The sequence below is a fragment of the Scyliorhinus torazame genome, chromosome 20 (genome assembly GCF_047496885.1).
Source record: "Scyliorhinus torazame isolate Kashiwa2021f chromosome 20, sScyTor2.1, whole genome shotgun sequence".
In the NCBI taxonomy this organism is placed as follows: Eukaryota; Metazoa; Chordata; class Chondrichthyes; order Carcharhiniformes; family Scyliorhinidae; genus Scyliorhinus; species Scyliorhinus torazame.
The window spans coordinates 88,523,281-88,536,591 of NC_092726.1; the positions used below are offsets into that span (position 1 = coordinate 88,523,281).

The window sequence follows — 13,311 nt, forward strand, 5'->3', positions numbered from 1 at the left end:
CAGACAGTGAGGGGAGTGAGAGTGGGAGACAGTGAGGGGAGTGAGAGTGGGAGACAGTGAGGGGATTGAGAGTGGGAGACAGTGAGGGGAGTGAGAGTGGGAGACAGTGAGGGTAGTGAGAGTGAGAGACAGTGAGGGGAGTGAGAGTGGGAGACAGTGAGGGGAGAGAGAGTGGGAGAGAATGAAGGAGTGAGAGCAGGAGACAGTGAGGTGAGTGAGCGTGGGAGACAGTGAGGGGTGTGAGAGTGGGAGACAGTGAGGGGAGTGAGAGTGGGAGACAGTGAGGATGGTGAGAGTGGGAGGCAGTGAGGGGAGTGAGAGTGGGAGACAGTGAGGTGAGTGAGAGTGGGAGACAATGAGGGGAGTGAGAGTGGGAGACAGTGAGGAGAGTGAGAGTGAGAGACAGTGAGGGGAGTCAGAGTGGGAGACAGTGAGGGGAGTGAGAGTGGGAGACAGTGAGGGGAGTGAGAGTGGGAGACAGTGAGGGGTGAGAGAGTGGGAGACAGTGAGGTGAGTGAGAGTGGGAGACAGTGAGGGGAGTGAGAGTGGGAGACAGTGAGGGGAGTGAGAGTGGGAGACAGTGAAGGGAGTGAGAGTGGGAGACAGTGAGGGGAGTGCGACTGGGAGACAGTGAGGTGAGTGAGAGTGGGAGACAGTGAGGGGTGAGAGAGTGGGAGACAGTGAGGGAAGTTAGAGTGGGAGACAATGAGGGGAGCGGGACTGGGAGACAGTGAGGGGAGTGAGAGTGGGAGACACTGAGGGGAGTGACAGTGAGAGACAGTGAGTGAGTGAGAGTGTGAGACCGTGAGGGGATTGAGAGCGGGAAAGAGTGAGGGGAGTGAGAGTGGGAGACAGTGAGGGGAGTGAGAGTGGGAGACAGTGAGGGGTGTGAGAGTGGGAGACAGTGAGGGGAGTGAGAGAGGGTGACAGTGAGGAGTGTGAGAGTGGGAGACAGTGAGGGGAGTGAGAGTGGGAGACAGTGAGGGGAATGAGAGTGGGAGACAGTGAGGGGAGTGAAAGTGGGAGACAGTGAGGGGAGTGTGAGTGGGAGACAGTGAGGGGAGTGAGAGTGGGAGACAGTGAGGGGAGTGAGAGTGGGAGACAGTGAGGGGAGTGATAGTGGGAGACAGTGAGGGGATTGAGAGTGGGAGACAGTGAGGGGAGTGAGAGTGGGAGACAGTGAGGGGAGTGAGAGTGGGAGACAGTGAGGAGAGTGAGAGTGCAGACAGTGAGGGGAGTGAGAGTGCAGACAGTGAGGGGAGTGAGAGTGGGAGACAGTGAGGGGAGTGAGAGTGGGAGACAGTGAGAGGATTGAGAGTGGGAGACAGTGAGGGGAGTGAGAGTGGGAGACAGTGAGGGGAGTGAGAGTGGGAGACAGTGAGGGGAGTGAGAGTGCAGACAGTGAGGGGAGTGAGAGTGGGAGACAGTGAGGGGAGTGAGATTGGGAGACAGTGAGGGGAGAGAGAGTGGGAGACAGTGAGGGGAGTGAGAGTGGGAGACAGTGAGGTGAGTGAGAGTGGGAGACAGTGAGGGGAGTGAGAGTGGGAGACAGTGAGGGGAGTGAGAGTGGGAGACAGTGAGGGGAGTGAGAGTGGGAGACAGTGAGGGGAGTGAGAGTGGGAGACAGTGAGGAGCGTGAGAGTGGGAGACAGTGAGGGTAGTGAGAGTGAGAGACAGTGAGGGGAGTGAGAGTGGGAGACAGTGAGGGGAGTGAGAGTGGGAGACAGAGAGGGGAGTGAGAGTGGGAGACATGAAGAGAGTGAGAGTGGGAGACAGTGAGGGGAGTGAGAGTGGGAGACAGTGAGGGGAGTGAGAGTGGGAGACAGTGAGAGGAGTGAGAGTGGGAGACAGTGAGGAGAGTGACAGTGGGAGACAGTGAGGGGAGTGAGATTGGGAGACAGTGAGGGGAGTGAGAGTGGGAGACAGTGAGGGGAGTGAGAGTGGGAGACAGTGAGGGAAGTGAGAGTGGGAGACAGTGAAGGGAGTGAGAGTGGGAGACAGTGAGGGGAGTGCGACTGGGAGACAGTGAGGTGAGTGAGAGTGGGAGACAGTGAGGGGTGAGAGAGTGGGAGACAGTGAGGGGAGTTAGAGTGGGAGACAATGAGGGGAGCGGGACTGGGAGACAGTGAGGGGAGTGAGAGTGGGAGACACTGAGGGGAGTGACAGTGAGAGACAGTGAGTGAGTGAGAGTGTGAGACCGTGAGGGGATTGAGAGCGGGAAAGAGTGAGGGGAGTGAGAGTGGGAGACAGTGAGGGGAGTGAGAGTGGGAGACAGTGAGGGGTGTGAGAGTGGGAGACAGTGAGGGGAGTGAGAGAGGGTGACAGTGAGGAGTGTGAGAGTGGGAGACAGTGAGGGGAGTGAGAGTGGGAGACAGTGAGGGGAATGAGAGTGGGAGACAGTGAGGGGAGTGAAAGTGGGAGACAGTGAGGGGAGTGTGAGTGGGAGACAGTGAGGGGAGTGAGAGTGGGAGACAGTGAGGGGAGTGAGAGTGGGAGACAGTGAGGGGAGTGAGAGTGGGAGACAGTGAGGGGATTGAGAGTGGGAGACAGTGAGGGGAGTGAGAGTGGGAGACAGTGAGGGGAGTGAGAGTGGGAGACAGTGAGGAGAGTGAGAGTGCAGACAGTGAGGGGAGTGAGAGTGCAGACAGTGAGGGGAGTGAGAGTGGGAGACAGTGAGGGGAGTGAGAGTGGGAGACAGTGAGGGGATTGAGAGTGGGAGACAGTGAGGGGAGTGAGAGTGGGAGACAGTGAGGGGAGTGAGAGTGGGAGACAGTGAGGGGAGTGAGAGTGCAGACAGTGAGGGGAGTGAGAGTGGGAGACAGTGAGGTGAGTGAGAGTGGGAGACAGTGAGGGGAGTGAGAGTGGGGGACAGTGAGGGGAGTGAGAGTGGGAGACAGTGAGGGGAGTGAGAGTGGGAGACAGTGAGGGGAGTGAGAGTGGGAGACAGTGAGGAGCGTGAGAGTGGGAGACAGTGAGGGTAGTGAGAGTGGGAGACAGTGAGGGGAGTGAGAGTGGGAGACAGAGAGGGGAGTGAGAGTGGGAGACATGAAGAGAGTGAGAGTGGGAGACAGTGAGGGGAGTGAGAGTGGGAGACAGTGAGGGGAGTGAGAGTGGGAGACAGTGAGAGGAGTGAGAGTGGGAGACAGTGAGGAGAGTGACAGTGGGAGACAGTGAGGGGAGTGAGATTGGGAGACAGTGAGGGGAGTGAGAGTGGGAGACAGTGAAGTGAGTGAGAGTGGGAGACAGTGAGGGGAGTGAGAGTGGGAGACAGTGAGGGGAGTGAGAGTGGGAGACAGTGAGGGGAGTGAGAGTGGGAGACAGTGAGGTGAGTGAGACTGGGAGACAGTGAGGTGAGTGAGAGTGGGAGACAGTTAGGTGTGTGAGAGTGTGAGACAGTGAGGGGAGTGAGAGTGCGAGACAGTGAGGGGTGCGAGAGTGGGAGACAGTGAGGGGAGTGAGAGTGGGAGACAGTGAGGGGAGTGAGAGTGGGAGACAGTGAGGAGCGTGAGAGTGGGAGACAGTGAGGGTAGTGAGAGTGAGAGACAGTGAGGGGAGTGAGAGTGGGAGACAGTGAGGGGAGTGAGAGTGGGAGACAGAGAGGGGAGTGAGAGTGGGAGACATGAAGAGAGTGAGAGTGGGAGACAGTGAGGGGAGTGAGAGTGGGAGACAGTGAGGGGAGTGAGAGTGGGAGACAGTGAGAGGAGTGAGAGTGGGAGACAGTGAGGAGAGTGACAGTGGGAGACAGTGAGGGTAGTGAGAGCGGGAGACAGTGAGGGGAGTGAGAGAGGGAGACAGTGAGGGTAGTGAGACTGGGAGACAGTGAGGTGAGTGAGAGTGGGAGACAGTGAGGGGTGAGAGAGTGGGAGACAGTGAGGGGAGTGACAGTGGGAGACAGTGAGGGGAGTGGGAGTGGGAGACAGTGAGGGGAGTGAGAGCTGTAGACAGTGAGGGGAGTGAGAGTGAGAGACAGTGAGTGACTGAGAGTGTGAGACAGTGAGGGGATTGAGAGTGGGAGAGAGTGAGGGGAGTGAGAGTGGGAGACAGTGAGGGGAGTGAGAGTGGGAGACAGTGAGGAGAGTGAGAGTGGGAGACAGTGAGGGGAGTGAGAGAGAGAGACAGTGAGGGGTGCGAGAGTGGGAGACAGTGAGGGGAGTGAGAGTGGGTGACATTGAGGGGAGTGAGAGTGGGAGACAGTGAGGTGTGCGAGAGTGAGAGACAGTGAGTGAGTGAGAGTGGGAGACAGTGAGGGGTGTGAGAGTCGAAGACAGTGAGGGGAGTGAGAGTGGGAGACAGTGAGGGGACTGAGAGTGGGAGAGAGTGAGGGGAGTGAGAGTGGGAGACAGTGAGGGGAGTGAGAGTGGGAGACAGTGAGGGGAGTGAGAGTGGGAGACAGTGAGGGGAGTGAGAGTGGGAGACAGTGAGGGGATTGAGAGTGGGAGACAGTGAGGGGAGTGAGAGTGGGAGACAGTGAGGGGAGTGAGAGAGGGAGACAGTGAGGGGAGTGAGAGTGGGAGACAGTGAGGGGAGTGAGAGTGAGAGACAGTGAGTGAGTGAGAGTGTGAGACAGTGAGGGGAGTGAGAGTGGGAGAGAGTGAGGACAGTGAGAGTGGGAGACAGTGAGGGGAGTGAGAGTGGGAGACAGTGAGGGGAGTGAGAGTAGGAAACAGTGAGGGGAGTGAGAGTGGGAGACAGTGAGGGGAGTGAGAGAGGGAGACAGTGAGGGGAGTGAGAGTGGGAGACAGTGAGGGGAGTGAGAGTGAGAGACAGTGAGTGAGTGAGAGTGTGAGACAGTGAGGGGAGTGAGAGTGGGAGAGAGTGAGGACAGTGAGAGTGGGAGACAGTGAGGGGAGTGAGAGTGGGAGACAGTGAGGGGAGAGAGAGTGGGAGAGAGTGAGGGGAGTGAGAGTGGGAGACAGTGAGGGGTGCGAGAGTGGGAGACAGTGAGGTGAGTGAGAGTGGGAGACAGTGAGGAGAGTGAGAGTTGGAGACAGTGAGGAGGGTGAGAGTGGGAGACAGTGAGGGTAGTGAGAGTGAGAGACAGTGAGGGCAGTGAGAGTGGGAGACAGTGAGGGGAGAGAGAGTGGGAGAGAATGAAGGAGTGAGAGCAGGAGACAGTGAGGTGAGTGAGAGTGGGAGACAGTGAGGGGTGTGAGAGTGGGAGACAGTGAGGGGAGTGAGAGTGGGAGACAGTGAGGATGGTGAGAGTGGGAGACAGTGAGGGGAGTGAGAGTGGGAGACAGTGAGGTGAGTGAGAGTGGGAGACAATGAGGGGAGTGAGAGTGGGAGACAGTGAGGGTAGTGAGAGTGAGAGACAGTGAGGGGAGTGAGAGTGGGAGACAGTGAGGGGAGTGAGAGTGGGAGACAGTGAGGGGAGTGAGAGTGGGAGACAGTGAGCGGTGAGAGAGTGGGAGACAGTGAGGTGAGTGAGAGTGTGAGACAGTGAGGGGAGTGAGAGTGGGAGACAGTGAGGGGAGTGAGAGTGGGAGACAGTGAAGGGAGTGAGAGTGGGAGACAGTGAGGGGAGTGCGACTGGGAGACAGTGAGGTGAGTGAGAGTGGGAGACAGTGAGGGGTGAGAGAGTGGGAGACAGTGAGGGGAGTTAGAGTGGGAGACAGTGAGGGGAGCGGGACTGGGAGACAGTGAGGGGAGTGAGAGTGGGAGACACTGAGGGGAGTGACAGTGAGAGACAGTGAGTGAGTGAGAGTTTGAGACCGTGAGGGGATTGAGAGCGGGAAAGAGTGAGGGGATGAGGGTGGGAGACAGTGAGGGGAGTGAGAGTGGGAGACAGTGAGGGGAGTGAGAGTGGGAGAGAGTGAGGGGAGTGAGAGTGAGAGACAGTGAGTGAGTGAGAGTGGGAGACAGTGAGGGGGGTGAGAGTGGGAGAGAGTGAGGGGAGTGAGAGTGGGAGACAGTGAGGGGAGTGAGAGTGGGAGACAGTGAGGGGAGTGAGAGTGGGAGACAGTGAGGATGGTGAGAGTGGGAGACAGTGAGGGTAGTGAGAGTGAGAGACAGTGAGGGCAGTCAGAGTGGGAGACAGTGAGGGGAGTGAGAGAGGGAGACAGTGAGGGGAGTGAGAGTGGGAGACAGTGAGGGGAGTGAGAGTGAGAGACAGTGAGTGAGTGAGAGTGTGAGACAGTGAGGGGAGTGAGAGTGGGAGAGAGTGAGGACAGTGAGAGTGGGAGACAGTGAGGGGAGTGAGAGTGGGAGACAGTGAGGGGAGAGAGAGTGGGAGAGAGTGAGGGGAGTGAGAGTGGGAGACAGTGAGGGGTGCGAGAGTGGGAGACAGTGAGGTGAGTGAGAGTGGGAGACAGTGAGGAGAGTGAGAGTTGGAGACAGTGAGGAGGGTGAGAGTGGGAGACAGTGAGGGTAGTGAGAGTGAGAGACAGTGAGGGGAGTGAGAGTGGGAGACAGTGAGGGGAGAGAGAGTGGGAGAGAATGAAGGAGTGAGAGCAGGAGACAGTGAGGTGAGTGAGAGTGGGAGACAGTGAGGGGTGTGAGAGTGGGAGACAGTGAGGGGAGTGAGAGTGGGAGACAGTGAGGATGGTGAGAGTGGGAGACAGTGAGGGGAGTGAGAGTGGGAGACAGTGAGGTGAGTGAGAGTGGGAGACAATGAGGGGAGTGAGAGTTGGAGACAGTGAGGGTAGTGAGAGTGAGAGACAGTGAGGGGAGTGAGAGTGGGAGACAGTGAGGGGAGTGAGAGTGGGAGACAGTGAGGGGAGTGAGAGTGGGAGACAGTGAGGGGTGAGAGAGTGGGAGACAGTGAGGTGAGTGAGAGTGGGAGACAGTGAGGGGAGTGAGAGTGGGAGACAGTGAGGGGAGTGAGAGTGGGAGACAGTGAAGGGAGTGAGAGTGGGAGACAGTGAGGGGAGTGCGACTGGGAGACAGTGAGGTGAGTGAGAGTGGGAGACAGTGAGGGGTGAGAGAGTGGGAGACAGTGAGGGGAGTTAGAGTGGGAGACAGTGAGGGGAGCGGGACTGGGAGACAGTGAGGGGAGTGAGAGTGGGAGACACTGAGGGGAGTGACAGTGAGAGACAGTGAGTGAGTGAGAGTTTGAGACCGTGAGGGGATTGAGAGCGGGAAAGAGTGAGGGGAGTGAGGGTGGGAGACAGTGAGGGGAGTGAGAGTGGGAGACAGTGAGGGGAGTGAGAGTGGGAGAGAGTGAGGGGAGTGAGAGTGAGAGACAGTGAGTGAGTGAGAGTGGGAGACAGTGAGGGGGGTGAGAGTGGGAGAGAGTGAGGGGAGTGAGAGTGGGAGACAGTGAGGGGAGTGAGAGTGGGAGACAGTGAGGGGAGTGAGAGTGGGAGACAGTGAGGATGGTGAGAGTGGGAGACAGTGAGGGTAGTGAGAGTGAGAGACAGTGAGGGCAGTCAGAGTGGGAGACAGTAAGGGGAGTGAGAGTGGGAGACAGTGAGGGGAGTGAGATTGGGAGACAGTGAGGTGAGTGAGAGTGGGAGACAGTGAGGGGAGTGAGAGTGGGAGACAGTGAGGGGAGTGAGAGTGGGCGACAGTGAAGGGAGTGAGAGTGGGAGACAGTGAGGGGAGTGCGACTGGGAGACAGTGAGGTGAGTGAGAGTGGGAGACAGTGAGGGGTGAGAGAGTGGGAGACAGTGAGGGGAGTTAGAGTGGGAGGCAGTGAGCGGAGCGGGACTGGGAGACAGTGAGGGGAGTGAGAGTGGGAGACACTGAGGGGAGTGAGAGTGAGAGACAGTGAGTGAGTGAGAGTGTGAGACCGTGAGGGGATTGAGAGTGGGAAAGAGTGAGGGGAGTGAGAGTGGGAGACAGTGAGGGGAGTGAGAGTGGGAGACAGTTAGGGGAGTGAGAGTGGGAGACAGTGAGGGGAGTGAGAGTGAGAGACAGTGAGTGAGTGAGAGTGGGAGACAGTGAGGGGGGTGAGAGTGGGAGAGAGTGAGGGGAGTGAGAGTGGGCGAGAGTGAGGGGAGTGAGAGTGGGAGACAGTGAGGGGAGTGAGAGTGGGAGACAGTGAGGGGAGAGAGAGTGGGAGAGAGTGAAGGAGTGAGAGCAGGAGACAGTGAGGGTGTGAGAGTGGGTTGAGAGTGAGGCGAGTGAGAGTGGGATACAGTGAGGGGTGTTATTGTGGGAGACAATGAGGTGTGCGAGAGTGGGAAACAGTGTGTGGGTGAGAGTGAGAGACAGTGAGGGGAGTGAGAGTGGGAGACAGTGAGGGGAGTGAGAGTGGGAGACAGTGAGGGGAGTGAGAGTGGGAGACAGTGAGGGGTGTGAGAGTGGGAGACAGTGAGGGGAGTGAGAGTGGGTGACATTGAGGGGAGTGAGAGTGGGAGACAGTGAGGTGAGTGAGAGTGTGAGACAGTGAGTGAGTGAGAGTGTGAGACAGTGAGGGGATTGAGAGTGGGAGATAGTGAGGGGAGTGAGAGTGGGAGACAGTGAGGGGAGTGAGAGAGGGAGACAGTGAGGGGAGTGACAGTGGGAGACAGTGAGGGGAGTGAGAGTGAGAGACAGTGAGTGAGTGAGAGTGTGAGACAGTGAGGGGAGTGAGAGTGGGAGAGAGTGAGTTTAGTGAGAGTGGGAGAGAGTGAGGGGAGTGAGAGTGGGAGACAGTGAGGGGAGAGAGAGTGGGAGAGAGTGAGGGGAGTGAGAGTGGGAGACAGTGAGGTGTGCGTGAGTGGGAGACAGTGAGGTGAGTGAGAGTGGGAGACAGTGAGGAGAGTGAGAGTTGGAGACAGTGAGGAGGGTGAGAGTGGGAGACAGTGAGGGGTGTGAGAGTGGGAGACAGTGAGGGGAGAGAGAGTGGGAGAGAATGAAGGAGTTAGAGCAGGAGACAGTGAGGTGAGTGAGAGTGGGAGCTAGTGAGGGGTGTGAGAGTGTGAGACAGTGAGGGGAGTGAGAGTGGGAGACAGTGAGGGGAGTGAGAGTGGGAGACAGTGAGGGGAGTGAGAGTGGGAGACAGTGAGGATGGTGAGAGTGGGAGACAGTGAGGGTAGTGAGAGTGAGAGACAGTGAGGGGAGTCAGAGTGGGAGACAGTGAGGGGAGTGAGAGTGGGAGACAGTGAGGGGAGTGAGAGTGGGAGACAGTGAGGGGATAGAGACTGAGAGACAGTGAGGGGAGTGAGAGTGGGAGACAGTGAGGGGAGTGAGAGTGGGAGACAGTGAGGGGAGAGAGAGTGGGAGACAGTGAGGGGTGTGAGAGTGGGAGACAGTGAGGTGAGTGAGAGTGGGAGGCAGTGAGGGGAGTGAGAGTGGGAGACAGTGAGGGGAGTGAGAGTGGGAGACAGTGAAGGGAGTGAGAGTGGGAGACAGTGAGGGGAGTGCGACTGGGAGACAGTGAGGTGAGTGAGAGTGGGAGACAGTGAGGGGAGCGGGACTGGGAGACAGTGAGGGGAGTGAGAGTGGGAGACACTGAGGGGAGTGAGAGTGAGAGACAGTGAGTGAGTGAGAGTGTGAGACCGTGAGGGGATTGAGAGTGGGAAAGAGTGAGGGGAGTGAGAGTGGGAGACAGTGAGGGGAGTGAGAGTGGGAGACAGTGAGGGGAGTGAGAGTGGGAGACAGTGAGGGGAGTGAGAGTGAGAGACAGTGAGTGAGTGAGAGTGGGAGACAGTGAGGGGGGTGAGAGTGGGAGAGAGTGAGGGGAGTGAGAGTGGGAGAGAGTGAGGGGAGTGAGAGTGGGAGACAGTGAGGGGAGTGAGAGTGGGAGACAGTGAGGTGAGAGAGAGTGGGAGAGAGTGAGGAGAGTGAGAGTGGGAGACAGTGAGGGGAGTGAGAGTGGGAGACAGTGAGGGGAGAGAGAGTGGGAGAGAGTGAAGGAGTGAGAGCAGGAGACAGTGAGGGTGTGAGAGTGGGTTGAGAGTGAGGCGAGTGAGAGTGGGATACAGTGAGGGGTGTTAGTGTGGGAGACAATGAGGTGTGCGAGAGTGGGAAACAGTGTGTGGGTGAGAGTGAGGGACAGTGAGGGGAGTGAGAGTGGGTGACATTGAGGGGAGTGAGAGTGGGAGACAGTGAGGTGTGCCAGAGTGAGAGACAGTGAGTGAGTGAGAGTGTGAGACAGTGAGGGGATTGAGAGTGGGAGAGAGTGAGGGGAGTGAGAGTGGGAGACAGTGAGGGGAGTGAGAGAGGGAGACAGTGAGGGGAGTGAGAGTGGGAGACAGTGAGGGGAGTGAGAGTGAGAGACAGTGAGTGAGTGAGAGTGTGAGACAGTGAGGGGAGTGAGAGTGGGAGAGAGTGAGGACAGTGAGAGTGGGAGACAGTGAGGGGAGTGAGAGTGGGAGACAGTGAGGGGAGAGAGAGTGGGAGAGAGTGAGGGGAGTGAGAGTGGGAGACAGTGAGGGGTGCGAGAGTGGGAGACAGTGAGGTGAGTGAGAGTGGGAGACAGTGAGGAGGGTGAGAGTTGGAGACAGTGAGGAGGGTGAGAGTGGGAGACAGTGAGGGTAGTGAGAGTGAGAGACAGTGAGGGGAGTGAGAGTGGGAGACAGTGAGGGGAGTGAGAGTGGGAGACAGTGAGGGGAGTGAGAGTGGGAGACAGTGAGGGGAGAGAGAGTGGGAGAGAATGAAGGAGTGAGAGCAGGAGACAGTGAGGTGAGTGAGAGTGGGAGCTAGTGAGGGGAGTGAGAGTGGGAGACAGTGAGGGGAGTGAGAGTGGGAGACAGTGAGGGGTGTGAGAGTGTGAGACAGTGAGGGGAGTGAGAGTGGGAGACAGTGAGGGGTGTGAGAGTGGAAGACAGTGAGGGGAGTGAGAGTGGGAGACAGTGAGGGGAGTGAGAGTGGGAGACAGTGAGGGGAGAGAGAGTGGGAGAGAATGAAGGAGTTAGAGCAGGAGACAGTGAGGTGAGTGAGAGTGGGAGCTAGTGAGGGGTGTGAGAGTGTGAGACAGTGAGGGGAGTGAGAGTGGGAGACAGTGAGGGGAGTGAGAGTGGGAGACAGTGAGGGGAGTGAGAGTGGGAGACAGTGAGGATGGTGAGAGTGGGAGACAGTGAGGGTAGTGAGAGTGAGAGACAGTGAGGGGAGTCAGAGTGGGAGACAGTGAGGGGAGTGAGAGTGGGAGACAGTGAGGGGAGTGAGAGTGGGAGACAGTGAGGGGAGTGAGACTGAGAGACAGTGAGGGGAGTGAGAGTGGGAGACAGTGAGGGGAGTGAGAGTGGGAGACAGTGAGGGGAGAGAGAGTGGGAGACAGTGAGGGGTGTGAGAGTGGGAGACAGTGAGGTGAGTGAGAGTGGGAGGCAGTGAGGGGAGTGAGAGTGGGAGACAGTGAGGGGAGTGAGAGTGGGAGACAGTGAAGGGAGTGAGAGTGGGAGACAGTGAGGGGAGTGCGACTGGGAGACAGTGAGGTGAGTGAGAGTGGGAGACAGTGAGGGGAGCGGGACTGGGAGACAGTGAGGGGAGTGAGAGTGGGAGACACTGAGGGGAGTGAGAGTGAGAGACAGTGAGTGAGTGAGAGTGTGAGACCGTGAGGGGATTGAGAGTGGGAAAGAGTGAGGGGAGTGAGAGTGGGAGACAGTGAGGGGAGTGAGAGTGGGAGACAGTGAGGGGAGTGAGAGTGGGAGACAGTGAGGGGAGTGAGAGTGAGAGACAGTGAGTGAGTGAGAGTGGGAGACAGTGAGGGGGGTGAGAGTGGGAGAGAGTGAGGGGAGTGAGAGTGGGAGAGAGTGAGGGGAGTGAGAGTGGGAGACAGTGAGGGGAGTGAGAGTGGGAGACAGTGAGGGGAGAGAGAGTGGGAGAGAGTGAGGGGAGTGAGAGTGGGAGACAGTGAGGGGAGTGAGAGTGGGAGACAGTGAGGGGAGAGAGAGTGGGAGAGACTGAAGGAGTGAGAGCAGGAGACAGTGAGGGTGTGAGAGTGGGTTGAGAGTGAGGCGAGTGAGAGTGGGATACAGTGAGGGGTGTTAGTGTGGGAGACAATGAGGTGTGCGAGAGTGGGAAACAGTGTGTGGGTGAGAGTGAGGGACAGTGAGGGGAGTGAGAGTGGGTGACATTGAGGGGAGTGAGAGTGGGAGACAGTGAGGTGTGCGAGAGTGAGAGACAGTGAGTGAGTGAGAGTGTGAGACAGTGAGGGGATTGAGAGTGGGAGAGAGTGAGGGGAGTGAGAGTGGGAGACAGTGAGGGGAGTGAGAGAGGGAGACAGTGAGGGGAGTGAGAGTGGGAGACAGTGAGGGGAGTGAGAGTGAGAGACAGTGAGTGAGTGAGAGTGTGAGACAGTGAGGGGAGTGAGAGTGGGAGAGAGTGAGGACAGTGAGAGTGGGAGACAGTGAGGGGAGTGAGAGTGGGAGACAGTGAGGGGAGAGAGAGTGGGAGAGAGTGAGGGGAGTGAGAGTGGGAGACAGTGAGGAGTGCGAGAGTGGGAGACAGTGAGGTGAGTGAGAGTGGGAGACAGTGAGGAGGGTGAGAGTTGGAGACAGTGAGGAGGGTGAGAGTGGGAGACAGTGAGGGTAGTGAGAGTGAGAGACAGTGAGGGGAGTGAGAGTGGGAGACAGTGAGGGGAGTGAGAGTGGGAGACAGTGAGGGGAGTGAGAGTGGGAGACAGTGAGGGGAGAGAGAGTGGGAGAGAATGAAGGAGTGAGAGCAGGAGACAGTGAGGTGAGTGAGAGTGGGAGCTAGTGAGGGGAGTGAGAGTGGGAGACAGTGAGGGGAGTGAGAGTGGGAGACAGTGAGGGGTGTGAGAGTGTGAGACAGTGAGGGGAGTGAGAGTGGGAGACAGTGAGGGGTGTGAGAGTGGAAGACAGTGAGGGGAGTGAGAGTGGGAGACAGTGAGAGGAGTGAGAGTGGGAGACAGTGAGGATGGTGAGAGTGGGAGACAGTGAGGGGAGTGAGAGTGAGAGACAGTGAGGGGAGTCAGAGTGGGAGACAGTGAGGGGAGTGAGAGTGAGAGACAGTGAGGGGAGTGAGAGTGGGAGACAGTGAGGGGAGTGTGAGTGGGAGACAGTGAGGGGAGTGAGAGTGGGAGACAGTGAGGGGAGTGAGAGTGGGAGACAGTGAGGGGAGTGAGAGTGGGAGACAGTGAGGGGAGTGAGAGTGGGAGACAGTGAGGGGAGTGAGAGTGGGAGACAGTGAGGGGAGTTAGAGTGGGAGACAGTGAGGGGAGTGAGAGTGGGAGACAGTGAAGGGAGAGAGAGTGGGAGAGAATGAAGGAGTTAGAGCAGGAGACAGTGAGGTGAGTGAGAGTGGGAGCTAGTGAGGGGTGTGAGAGTGTGAGACAGTGAGGGGAGTGAGAGTGGGAGACAGTGAGGGGAGTGAGAGTGGGAGACAGTGAGGGGAGTGAGAGTGGGAGACAGTGAGGATGGTGAGAGTGGGAGACAGTGAGGGTAGTGAGAGTGAGAGACAGTGAGGGGAGTCAGAGTGGGAGACAGT

The 13,311-nt window shown here is 58.0% G+C and overlaps 1 long non-coding RNA gene across 1 annotated transcript in view; it reads right to left on the reverse strand.

The window, feature by feature from the left end:
* The window catches only part of LOC140396762 (uncharacterized), a 217,309-nt gene that overhangs the window by 183,697 nt on the left and 20,301 nt on the right, over positions 1 to 13,311 (reverse strand). The gene's annotated exons all lie outside the window — the stretch shown is intronic.